Genomic DNA, 11467 nt, shown 5'->3' with positions numbered 1-11467 from the left:
GCTGCACAAGCTGGCATGGCAAACAGATAGTGCGAGCAGAAAAAATTGGCATGGTTGCAGCAAACACAATCCCTGCTGTTGCTTTTCACCCCGCACACTGAAATCTAATCATTGCAACAGTAAGCAGTGGAACTCAGATTTTAATTAGCTGTCAGCCATGAAGTTCTCCCTAAAGCTCCCCATTTCCCTCAGTTATGTTGCTGACCTACTTCCCAGCACTTTCACTGAATATGGTATACAACTCCTTTGGAGCACCAAGACATTAACTCTGCTAATGAGGATCCACTGGTGAGCTGCTCTCTGAAGAGCCAGGCACATCCCCAGTTTGTCTCAGCCCACCTCTCTCTGCAGCCTGCAGTACATGTTCCTGTCTCCCCATGCCTCCTGCTGAGACCCTCAGAAAGGTTGCTTCAGCTGAGGGATTTTTGTGCCATTTGAGGGGAGCTGAAGGAAACAAGAGTTTGTCAGTTTGTGGTGATGCTCATTAGTCCATGAAAATGAACCCTTTGTATCACTCTGCCTTAATGGCACTGGGAGAGAAAAGGTGAAGCAGAGATGCAGCATTATCCCACCTGCACGTGAGAGCAGCTTTCATCTGCTTGAAAAGTGACTGCTTAGGAGGGATATGAGGCTGGGAGGCTGGGACAAGATGCCCGCACTCCCCAGTCACTCACACATCCCTTTCCAGGCACATTCAGACCTTCATCTTTCACAGCCTCCAAAAGAAAGGTGGAGCTGGGCTCTGAAAGAAAGAGTGGAAGTCAGGGAGTAGGGGAGACAGTGAGCCCAAATGATGAGAGGAGATGTTGTATTATAGGACTGCTTCACACTGCAGTGGCTATGGTTCACATTGCTTTTTCTCAGCGAAGCTAGCTGAAGTGGTAGCTGTAACAGCATAGAGCTCTGCATGGGCTGTGAAATCTGCTGGACAAGCTAAGATGGTGCCTGGAGCTCCAGGCAAAAATGCAACAAGACTGCTCATGTCCTGACACAGCAAGTTTGTCATGGTGTGGGCACATCCATGCTTCATCACGATTGCAGCCTGGGCTGTGCTAGGAGAGGCAACGGTATGCTCCAGCTACTCTGTCTCTCTTTGCAGTCATGCAAGTGAACACCTACCATTGCAAACGTGCTTACAACCACTAATTAGTAGTCTCAAAATCATGGAGATTCTCATGCCAATGCTAACGAATGGTTCATTCATTCATTCATTCATGCACACCCACAGCTCTCTCCGACAGCAGCCTGCATCTCTCTGCAGTTACTGAAGGAGGTTTCTGGGTATTGTCTACATATGCAGAGCAGAAAGACAATTCCTCCCTGCAAAGAATGGGGTTAGTGGCCTGTGGAGTCTTGAGCACAGGACAGAATGGTGTAGGCCAATTCTCTGCTCAATGCCTTGTCAAAAAAGACATCTGAGCTCCTGCGCATTTTAGAGGAGGGGGACACAAACCCTCTGGTATTTCTTGCTTGAAAAATTCCTGCCTTACATTCCCTATAAAAGAGACAAGTGGTCAGGGCAAGGTGGGTCTTCAGCTCAGCCACAGCATGCTCACCTCTGAGCAGCTGTCCTACCACCCTTTCTTTGCCCTGTCTGGAACATCTCCTCAGTGGGATGCTTTAGTCTCTACTCCAGCTTTTGTGGGTTCAGATAATGCTGGAGGATAACCTGTGAGTCCTCATTGGTTAGTTATCTCTGGTCATGGTTTTCCTTAAGTCCCTCAGGAGATGTCAGAGAGATCCTGCAGGAGCAGATGGGATGTCACCTCTGGCTTGCCATCCATCTGTCTTTGCTCCTCACTGCAGCAGACTTGAGTGTGCGCCCGCTGAACCTTCTCTGGCTCTCCTCTGCATGTTCTTGGCAGAGACCTGGAGATCCCTGAGAGGGGTGTTTCTAAAAAAGATGCTCAGAAACATAGTTTCCAGCAATTTGAGCATTCACTTTCACTGTCACCTTCAAACCTGCCTTTGCTGTTAAGAGGATAAATCAGGCATTTAGAAATGTGGCAGATGGAGTGGGACACAGCAGTGAATAGGAAGGGCAATTCTGTGTGCTGGACATCATACGTTTGTTTTTGAGGTCTCCAGGCAGTGCCTCCTTGGCTGTTTTCAAGTCGCTGGTACAGTCTGAGTACTGATGATCCCAGGGAGGTCTGAGCGCATGATAGTTGTCCATTGGCCAGTCAGAGGTCTTGGATGTGGAAGGTGTCCTCTACCCCTGGAAAACCAAGAGTAAAGACTATACCCCAGGGAGAAGGCAGTGCTCAATGGGATGTTTTGGCACGCCTCTGAAAAATTGGCAGCATATAGTTTGCTCTCACTGCAATGCTTTGGGAGCCTGCAGAGGTAACTGGAGAAACCATGCTTGTGCTGCTTTCGAGCTTTTCCCCAAGTACTTGCTCTATGCTGTGTTTTATGCAGGTTTAAACAACAAATCCAGAGCACTAATTGATGAGCATAGCATTTAACAGCTCGGGAGAGAGTCTTCCTGGAAGAAGTACTGACTGGCCAAATTTTACAGAGCACTGCTTGTATGTGGCAGACACAAAAGAGTATTTTTACTGGAAACCACCCGCCGCATGGGGGTTGAAAGCAGAACTGGTTAGAAGGGCTGGGCATGAATTTAGGGAGCTTGGAAATGGGGAGAGATGCATGTATTTTGCAAACATCTAGCCCGCAAAACAAGCCTCACACTATTGTCTTCAAATTCTGCTTCAGAATCTCACTTTTCTTTTTGAAAAAAACTGCTTTCTGGTCATCAAAGATATACAGGAAAAATTCAGTATGAGCGCAGAATGACTTCAGTGCCTGGGCTTAATGTAAGAGATGTACAAGATGCAAACTGTCTCCTTACTCTTCTCAAAGGAGCAGAAACTCAAAAGCCTTCTGACAGCTTTCATTTGTCTCAACAGCACTGCATGCTAATACTAGCATCTCACTCCCATCCCCGTTTCACAGGCAAAAACCAGTTCCTAGCCTGAGTCACTGGAAAATGAAGGACCAGTTGTCCCCTTCTGAACTGCCTTTCCCTTAGCATCTTTTCCCACCAAAAAAATGAAGCTTTGTTTTGCTGTTACAAAACTGCAGAATACAGGAACTAAAAATGCAGATGCAAGGTCACCTGCAATGCGTTCCCCAGTGAAAGCAATAGCCTAGTGACTCCGCTGCCTCAAGATGAGTGTCCTGCAAAGGGCCATGGAGCTGCAGTGTGCCAGCCCTGGGGCAGCACTACAACCGAGCAGGCACTAGCACTCTCCAGTTGATGCTCCAGCTCTTTTCACCACCATCCCATGGCTGCCCTGGCCTGGAAAAAATTTGGCTGGAAAAAAAAATAATCCCCTGTCCTGGTTTCAGCTGGGATAGAGTTAATTTTCGTCTTGGTAGCCGGTATGGGGCTGTGTTTTGGGTTTAGGATGAGAACAATGTCGATGATACACTGATGCTTTGGTTCTTGCTAAGTAGTGCTAAGCTGTCTCTAAATAGGTGCTAAATGGCGCTCACACTGGTCAAGGACTTTTCAGCTTCCCCTGCTCTGCCATGTGCACAAGAAGCTGGGAGGGGGCACAGCCAGGGGGGTGCTGACCCAGACTGGCCAAAGGGCTATTCCATACCATATGACGTCATGCTCAGTATATAAGCTGGGGGAAGAAGACGGAAGGGGGGACATTGGGTATGATGGCGTTTGTCCTCCCAAGTAACTGTTACGCGTGATGGAGCCCTGCTTTCCTGGGGATGGCTGAACACCTGCCTGCCGATGGGAAGTAGTGAATGAATTCCTTGTTTTGTTTTGTTTGCGTGCACGGTTTTTGCTTTGCCTATTTAACTGTTCTAATTTATTTTACTTCAATTATTAAACTGTTCTTATCTCAACCCACGAGTTTTCTCCCTTTTACCCTTCTGATTCTTCCCCCATCCCACTGGTGGGGAGTGAGCGAGCGGCTGCGTGGTGCTTAGTTGCTGGCTGGGGTTAAACCACGACATCCCCCCAAATCCAGAACTAAAAAGCAGCAAATGTTGTGTTCTCTGGATTTGCCTTCTGCTTTTGAAACCTAGAGGTTTGATGTTTTCCAGTTTACTTGGTAACTAGAAGTAAGTTAGAAAAATGAGGGAGATGAAATAGTGATATGTAATCACATGACTCCAGGAGCTGGGACTTTAAGAAAAAATTAAAATGCAAATACCATGATAATGTGGCAAGATCTGGGATCTGTGTCCCGCAAACTGAGCACTGTGATGCTTCCTCAGCAGCTCTGATGTTATATGAGGCCATATCCCTCATTTGATCTGTGTGCAAGGTTCCCATTGCTATCAGTGGGAGATGCAGGGTGAATCGGATGTAGTGCATGACTCCGGCTGCAGGCCCTGGTTGTGAAGGTAATTTGGCCTCCTCTGTACCATCTGTTTGCCAGCCCTGAGTGAGGCTGGATATTCCAGGGAAAATAGACTTTTTTATTAAAAGTGAGAAGTGATTGACCTCAGCTGCATAAAGCACCTTATTTATATTTTAATTATGTATTCCAGGTCAAGAAAGCTGCTGGAACACCTTGCAAAAACCAAGACCATTAGGCAAGAGGATGTGAAATGACTTCTCTTAAAGGGAAACTTGTCTTCACTATAGTGGGCTCTAATCTGTGCTGTCCTTGCAGGGTGGTCAGAAATCTTCCTTGCCTCTTTGCTGCTTTGACTTTACCAACCTCTACTTCAGCTCTGCCTTGTTTCACCTCCAAGTGGCCTTGCCTGGCTAGGTGTCCCTCCAGCACTGACCAACTCTGCTGGAGATTAGCCCCTAAGTCCTGGGGATAGAGCGGAGCTGAGGAACATGCTGTCTGCTCTTATCAGCATGCGGCAGTCAATTTTAGGCCACAAGGACCCACGGGACTGGGAACTTCTGTGCTCCTCAGTCTTCCCCAAGGCACCTTGGAGAAGGCATGTGCCCTTGCTCCTGGCTGACTCTGTCCTTGGAACAGCTGAAGCAGCAGCACGGTTCTTATCCCAGTTTCCTTCTCTCCCCACAGCTTGGACGCTAGTCCAATGGACAGGGACTCCCACTGGTGCACACAGAGATCTTTTGGCACAGCTTGCTCAATTTACACTTCTGAAGATGTATAGACCAAAATTGCTTGTCTCTTCTGTGTTGAATGCTCAAGCAGTGGTGAGGCTGTAACCAATGCTGCATGTCCTAAACATAGTAATTGAAGCCCTGCATGTAGACACAATTTAACAAAAAAAGAGGGAAACATAAGAAAACCAGATTTAACTTCCGGATTACTTAATGGTTATGGGTTTGTTTTTTTGCTGGAGATTTTGGAGAAATGAAACTGCACCATTTGTGAGACTGGATTTTCTTTTCAGATTCCCTGTGTTGTCATGTGCCAGTCTTTCCCCCACCCTGGAATTTCAAACACAGCCTGTTTGAAAGCTGCTCTGAGCTGAATGGCTTTTTCACAGCTTTCTGGATTGCGATGATGCTTTAAAATAATTGAAGATGCTCCTTTGCCACCTGCCTCGTGGTTAGAATCCCCAAGTCTCTTATAAAAATCTTATGCTTTTATGGGAATCTGATCCCAGCTTCTGGCAAAACTGTTTAGGTTCTGAGGCTGTATCCTTGTGTTTGTATGTGCAGCAGGGACATGGCGGGCTGTGTGTGTGCATGCGTGCAGATGTTTCCTAATGCAGATTGTGCAAGCTCTGACTTCTTCCCACTGTGTTTCTGCTTATTCAGATGAACTCCTGCTCTTCTGCGAGTGCTCCCATCTCTTGAGAGGGTGAGAAAATTTCCTGAGAGTTGCTGTCAGTCCAGGAACATGGGCTGCTCTTGTATTTATATGTGTGTAGGCTGGAGATCAGGGAGACAGGGCAGAGCAGGGACTTGGGGATTCAAGCATCCCCTGGCTGCTGCTGTGCCTCCTGCTCTAGCAGTGCAGACATTACAGTGGCAGGTATGAAGGGAATGGCAGGGGTGGGAAGGCATGACCGTATGGGGAGAGAGCAGAGATCTGGCAGTAGAACCAGTCCACTGGTGTGTAGACAGCTCTATGTTTAGTTGACCAGTGTCTTAGCAGGGCTGATGGGAATACAGACTTTCCTCTTTCATTCAGCTCCCTTCCATGTGCACCTCAGTCACTAAGAAAGTTTCTGGCCCCTGCACCTCAAGACACCAGTGTGATATTTTGGTATTTGTGCCAGGGCTGTTAACAGTATCTGGCATTTTATTTGCCATCAGTAGACTCCACAGTTAACAGCTGTATTTACATGACCAGTGGCATCAGGAAGGCAGGCAACAGCTGCAGGGCCACCAATGGGAAGAAATAAGAGAAGTGAGAGGTCTAGAAGACATGCTTCATGAGGAAACATTGCAGGAATGCAGACATATCCTTGCACATTTGAAGGAATAGATGTTTCCCACTCCTACTATCAATAAGATAAGAAGTCAGGGGGTTAAACTACAGGCAGGGATACTGAAGTTTGCACGAGGAAAAGCTTTCTATAGCTATAATGGTGTAGGCAGCTGGATTGTCTGCAGAAAGGGAGAAGTCTGTGTCATGGAAAGGTTTTAAGATCAGGATGAGCAAACCTCTGTTGAGTTCAGATCAGGTGTAGGTGACCTAGCTCTCAACATCGTTTCATCAGGAAGATGTATCTGAGAGATGAACAATCAGGAGACATTCAGCACATGATAAAAAGGAAACCATTGCTGTAGTTAGTAGGGTGAAAGTAAAGAAAACCTGCCTTTAGGCTTTGCACAAAGATTTGGTGTAGGAAAACAGTCAGAGCACTGGAAATTAGGCCATGCTGGGAGAGCAGATCTAGGCAAGCAATGCTATCCGAGCTCATGCAACCTGGGAACAGACCAACCTTGGTTCCGGGCTGACAGTCAGTTTCTTGGGCAAATGAGCCACTTAGCCAGTGGGACACTGAGGAAGAGAGCTTGTTGCTGCTCCGAAGCCCTTGTCCTGTCAAGGTTTTTCCAGGCTCATAGCCATTCAACTCACTTAGCCACCTCTTCTGTTAGTTTTTTGTTCTCAGCCATAGGAACCTTGAAGCTTACCCAAATGCTCTCAGGAGCTGGCAGCACAGGAAGGCTCGTGTTGGAAACATTTGTCCTGCTATGGCAGTCCCTTTCACTTTCCCTGCTGGGAGCCTGTCCCATTGTGAACTGCAAGTTGAGGTATGCAGACAAATGGCCTGCCCTGACCAAAATATAACACTAATGAGACAACAGCACAAGGGCACACATGGGCAGTCCCCATAGCGAAGACAAAATAATGTGTTTGGTTAACTCTGACTTATGACTATATAAGATACAACATGAAGTAAGGGCATGAGAAGCTACCAGAACCTGCAGATCATAAGGAATAATGTATATGCAGCTGACCATCCCTGCTGACCAGTAGTTACACTAACTAGGCAGCAGCATGAAAAATGGTAGAAAGGAGAATCATTGCATATAACAAAAGCAGGATACTACCTTAATTGCTGACTGAGGTAGAAATTACCAAGACAACCGTATCATGAGTACCAAATAAGCATATAAAGTCAGGAAACTTGGGGCCAGCGAGGGGAAAGTAAATACAGGTGGGTGGCTTGTCTGGGAGGAGAGAGACTTGGTAAAGAAGCAGAACCTGGGAAGAATAAAAGGGGCAAAACCAGAATATAAAGTAAAACAAGTGACATACCCAGGACTGATTGGGGGCTGTTGGTCAGCCCTGTGCTTAATTATGACAGTTTGAAGCAGGAGAATAAACCTGCTGTTTCCACTTTTCTTGTGTTGAGCTTGCCTTTATGGTCAGGTGTGCTTTGGGATTAATGAGAGCTGTCTCCCTGTGACTGGTGAGGAAATGCCTGAAGGGTATTACCTAACCACACCGCCCTTCCCTTCCTTGACAGCCTGACTCTGTCTTTCAAGTCGCCATTTCTTCTGACTGACTCTACAGAGGATCTTAAGTGTAGACATTGGCACTGTAGGAGTTCAATAGCTGAGGACTAATACAGGGAGCCACACGACAAATGAACTACACATGTGCATGGCTGTACCTGGAATCAATCAATCAGGCCATGCACATCTGCCACGTTCAGCACACCTCCAGCTCTTCAAAGAGCCCGACTTGCCGCAGTGCCTTCCTGCAGATGGTTTTGGGGGGAAAGAACTAGCTAAAGTGAAGTCTCTGCACAAGTCATAGCCACAAAAGAAAGGACATGCGTCAGATAAAATCCACTCCAAAGACAAGAAATTAAGTTACAACTCAGGATGAAGGCAGGGAGTTTGTGCTGGCAAAACATCAGCTTTATTAAGGTTAGAGTCTTCAAACTTGTCTTGTTCTGTAATTTTCCGTAGGCTGCATACATCAAGGCACGTTTCAAGATAATCAGACTGTCTGTTTCAAAGAGAAGAACGTTAAAATTGGGTATGTTTTTATCAACAGGGACAGAAAATGTCTAGGAAACATGAGCAGTGGCACAGCTTGTAATGCTTACAAACTTGTGCTGTTTTGTAGCATTCCTCTAGGTCTGTGCATCAAAGCATGCTTAACAATAGTCTGCCTGGTTATTTTTAAGGTAAGAACATTGAAATTAAGGGTCAAGGGCCAAAAGTTTTCTAGTGCATTATTGTGGAGGTACAACTTCAGGCATTTTAACACATTAAGGCACTTTCCAGGCACACATGAAGCAAGGTGCACACCTAGACAGGCTTGCCCCAACCTCTAAAAATGCAAGGACTGTCACTGAATTATGGATCCTCAGGTGGGTCTTTGGTGATTTAGGATGGCAATTCTCAAGTGTCTAGGAAGGGACCGACTAATTTTTCTAAAATACTCATGATTTGTCCTGAATCTTACCCAATGATTGGTAGCTGAACAGACAAATCATTGCCCAGTAAGCAGATTTTCAATGGCAGGCAGTACAAAGTTTTCTCTTCTCCGATAATAAAATGTGCGTGCTCTGTACACACTGTTCTCTTCCACAGGATCATAGAGATCCTCATACACACTCACAGCAGAGAACCTTCAAGATTAACTCTTTTGTCTAGGTTAAGTTGGAGATATGTCACACTTCAGAGGAAGGATGAGGTTATCAGCAAGGCTCTAAAATGCTCTAAGTATTGGTTACTCTTGTTCTCAAAAATTAACTTCAGATTAAATCAACTCAAGCCAAAAGGCAAATCTCTCAGCTATCAAGAAAGATGCTTCTTGGAGCATCTATTTTCCATAACCAGTGGCAAAAAGTATTTCAAAATGAGAGAAACTTTTTAATGCATTTGTTTTCCAAGCTGTGCTGTGAACTAGGCCCAGTACAACAACATGGCAGGAACACAAGTGCAGGACATCACACAAGGGTCCACTGTGCTGCTAGAGCTCATTGTGTTAAACCTTTGAGTAATGTAGCCAGAGAGTGCAACAAGGACACCTTTCACAGCTGCATATCTCTCTCTCTGCAATATTTTGCCCATGAATTAACACTGCCTGCTAGAAGGTTTCCACAAAGATTTGGCTCATCAGCAACTTGGAAAAACACACATGGGAGGTAAATGCTAGAAGTTAAACCTATATTAGCTCCTCGGTCAGGATATGGCTTCTGCTCTGTGCCAGAACATTGGTATAACATGTGGCTTACATCTGAAAGGTGTCACAGCAGGCAGTAGAGCAGCAGTAAACAGCACTATTCTGGACAATCAATAAAAATGGAGACCTACTTATCCAGCTAAAGATAGGACAATCCAGAACATCTGTCTTGCTCCTGAACTGGGCATTTATCCTGGACAGGAGATGCTTTCAGAGCCTTGCTTCAAATAGCTATGCTCTGAAAAGCTGGCTAAATCCAGGAGGTCATCTTGAAATAATAGTTGGCAGGCCAAAGTGACTTAACATTTAACATGCTTTAAAGGACCATATGGAATAAGTTACACCAGAGTAAAACAAACACTTGTCTCTCACATTCAGTGTTATTGTTAGCAACTTATTCAACTGTGTGTATTTCTCAGCAGTGACAATGACTCACTAAATAACAGGATAATACCATGGATCACTAGCATGTTGTGGTCTGTGGCCACAGGAAGGATTTACTTTTACTGTGTACATGTTGGCAATCTCCACACGCTAGCAGCAAATCCAAATGTTTATTGCTGCATCTAGGGCAGAAGCACAGGATCTCTGCTTGGAGCCTTTCTGTAAGCCAAAAAGATAACATGGGGTATTTCTGATCTGATGATTGCCAAACTGCAGCAAAACCAATGAGCTGAGAATTAAATGCTGGGAAAGTAGGTGTCACCTTGGTTTTGCTTCCTTGTTCCAGTGTGAGGATATGGCAATTGCTGATTCTGGGAATGAGCATGGGAGGGGGCTGTTTCAAAGAGATGGGATCCCTATTCCTACACTAAAGCCTAAACCTTGATGCATGGTTGCTACTTTTGGAAACAGGCATCAAAGCAAGCTGAAGAGGTTGCAGGACAAGAGATAAGACTGGTCCATCAAGCCCTAGGCCCCTGCAGAAAGCCTGAGAGTGGTCAGAGCTGCCTCAGGAGGACAAGCACATCCCCTCGGCTGCTTCAGGACTCTTCAGGCTTCTGCCTGAGGCCTGACATGCTGAAGCCCTGCCCAAATCACTGTGCGCCAGGCCCCTTCATCACCTTCACTAAGATCATGTCCTGTCCTTTGTTTCCTAATGCTTGTTGAACATTACACATAAAACTCAGCACCTTGGTGAGATCTCCCTGTAACCTGGGAGACCTAGCTGCCTAGAGGAGCATTTTCAGGTAGATTGCATCAAAGGATCCCAGCCCATCTCCCAGCAGGTTAGGGGCTGTACAGGTAGCCCAAGATGGTGGCATGATATTTGTCTCCTTGCACATTGCTGTCCAGGCAGTCTGCAAGGACCCATCTAGATGACAAAGAGGAGACCACAACCCCGTTCTGGCCATGTTGCAACAGAAGGGTGTCCAATACACCTCAAGGTAGAGAAGAAAGCAAAAAGGGAACATTTCATGTGCAGCAGGGACTCAAGGAAGCCTTGGTGGAGGGATAGAAAGGCAGCAATAGTTTTGCAGGCCACGTTCCTGCACTTTCCATGTTTCGTTGTTTTTTCATTTTCACATTTTCCTCTAGTTTCCTGCTTTTGCTTATATAAAAGGGAAAGAAAAGGCAATTTGATGTTCTGATGAAAGGAAGGACAACTCTCTGGAGGAGCAGGAAATGGTGTGCGGCAGTGTCATGCGGGATTAGTCTGCAACATCCAGGGCATGCTGCGGTCTGTGAGATAACCTGGGAAACATCCCAGGGACAAAACTTCTGGTGAAACTCATCCTGTGCAGGGAGAGGGGCTTGAAAACACTGGGAGACTGAGGGTAGGAAAAAGGCTTTAAACACCCTTCAATATAGTATGTTCCCACACGGAGTAAAACAACCCAAGCACTGAATCTCCCAGACTGGTAGGGGATAATCTGTACCCAAACAGCACTCCTTGGCAGAAGAAG

Source organism: Platalea leucorodia (assembly GCF_965183815.1).
Source record: "Platalea leucorodia genome assembly, chromosome: 3".
Lineage (NCBI taxonomy): Eukaryota > Metazoa > Chordata > Aves > Pelecaniformes > Threskiornithidae > Platalea > Platalea leucorodia.
The sequence above is the reverse complement of the archived record's forward strand: the minus strand, read 5'-3'. Positions refer to the sequence as shown.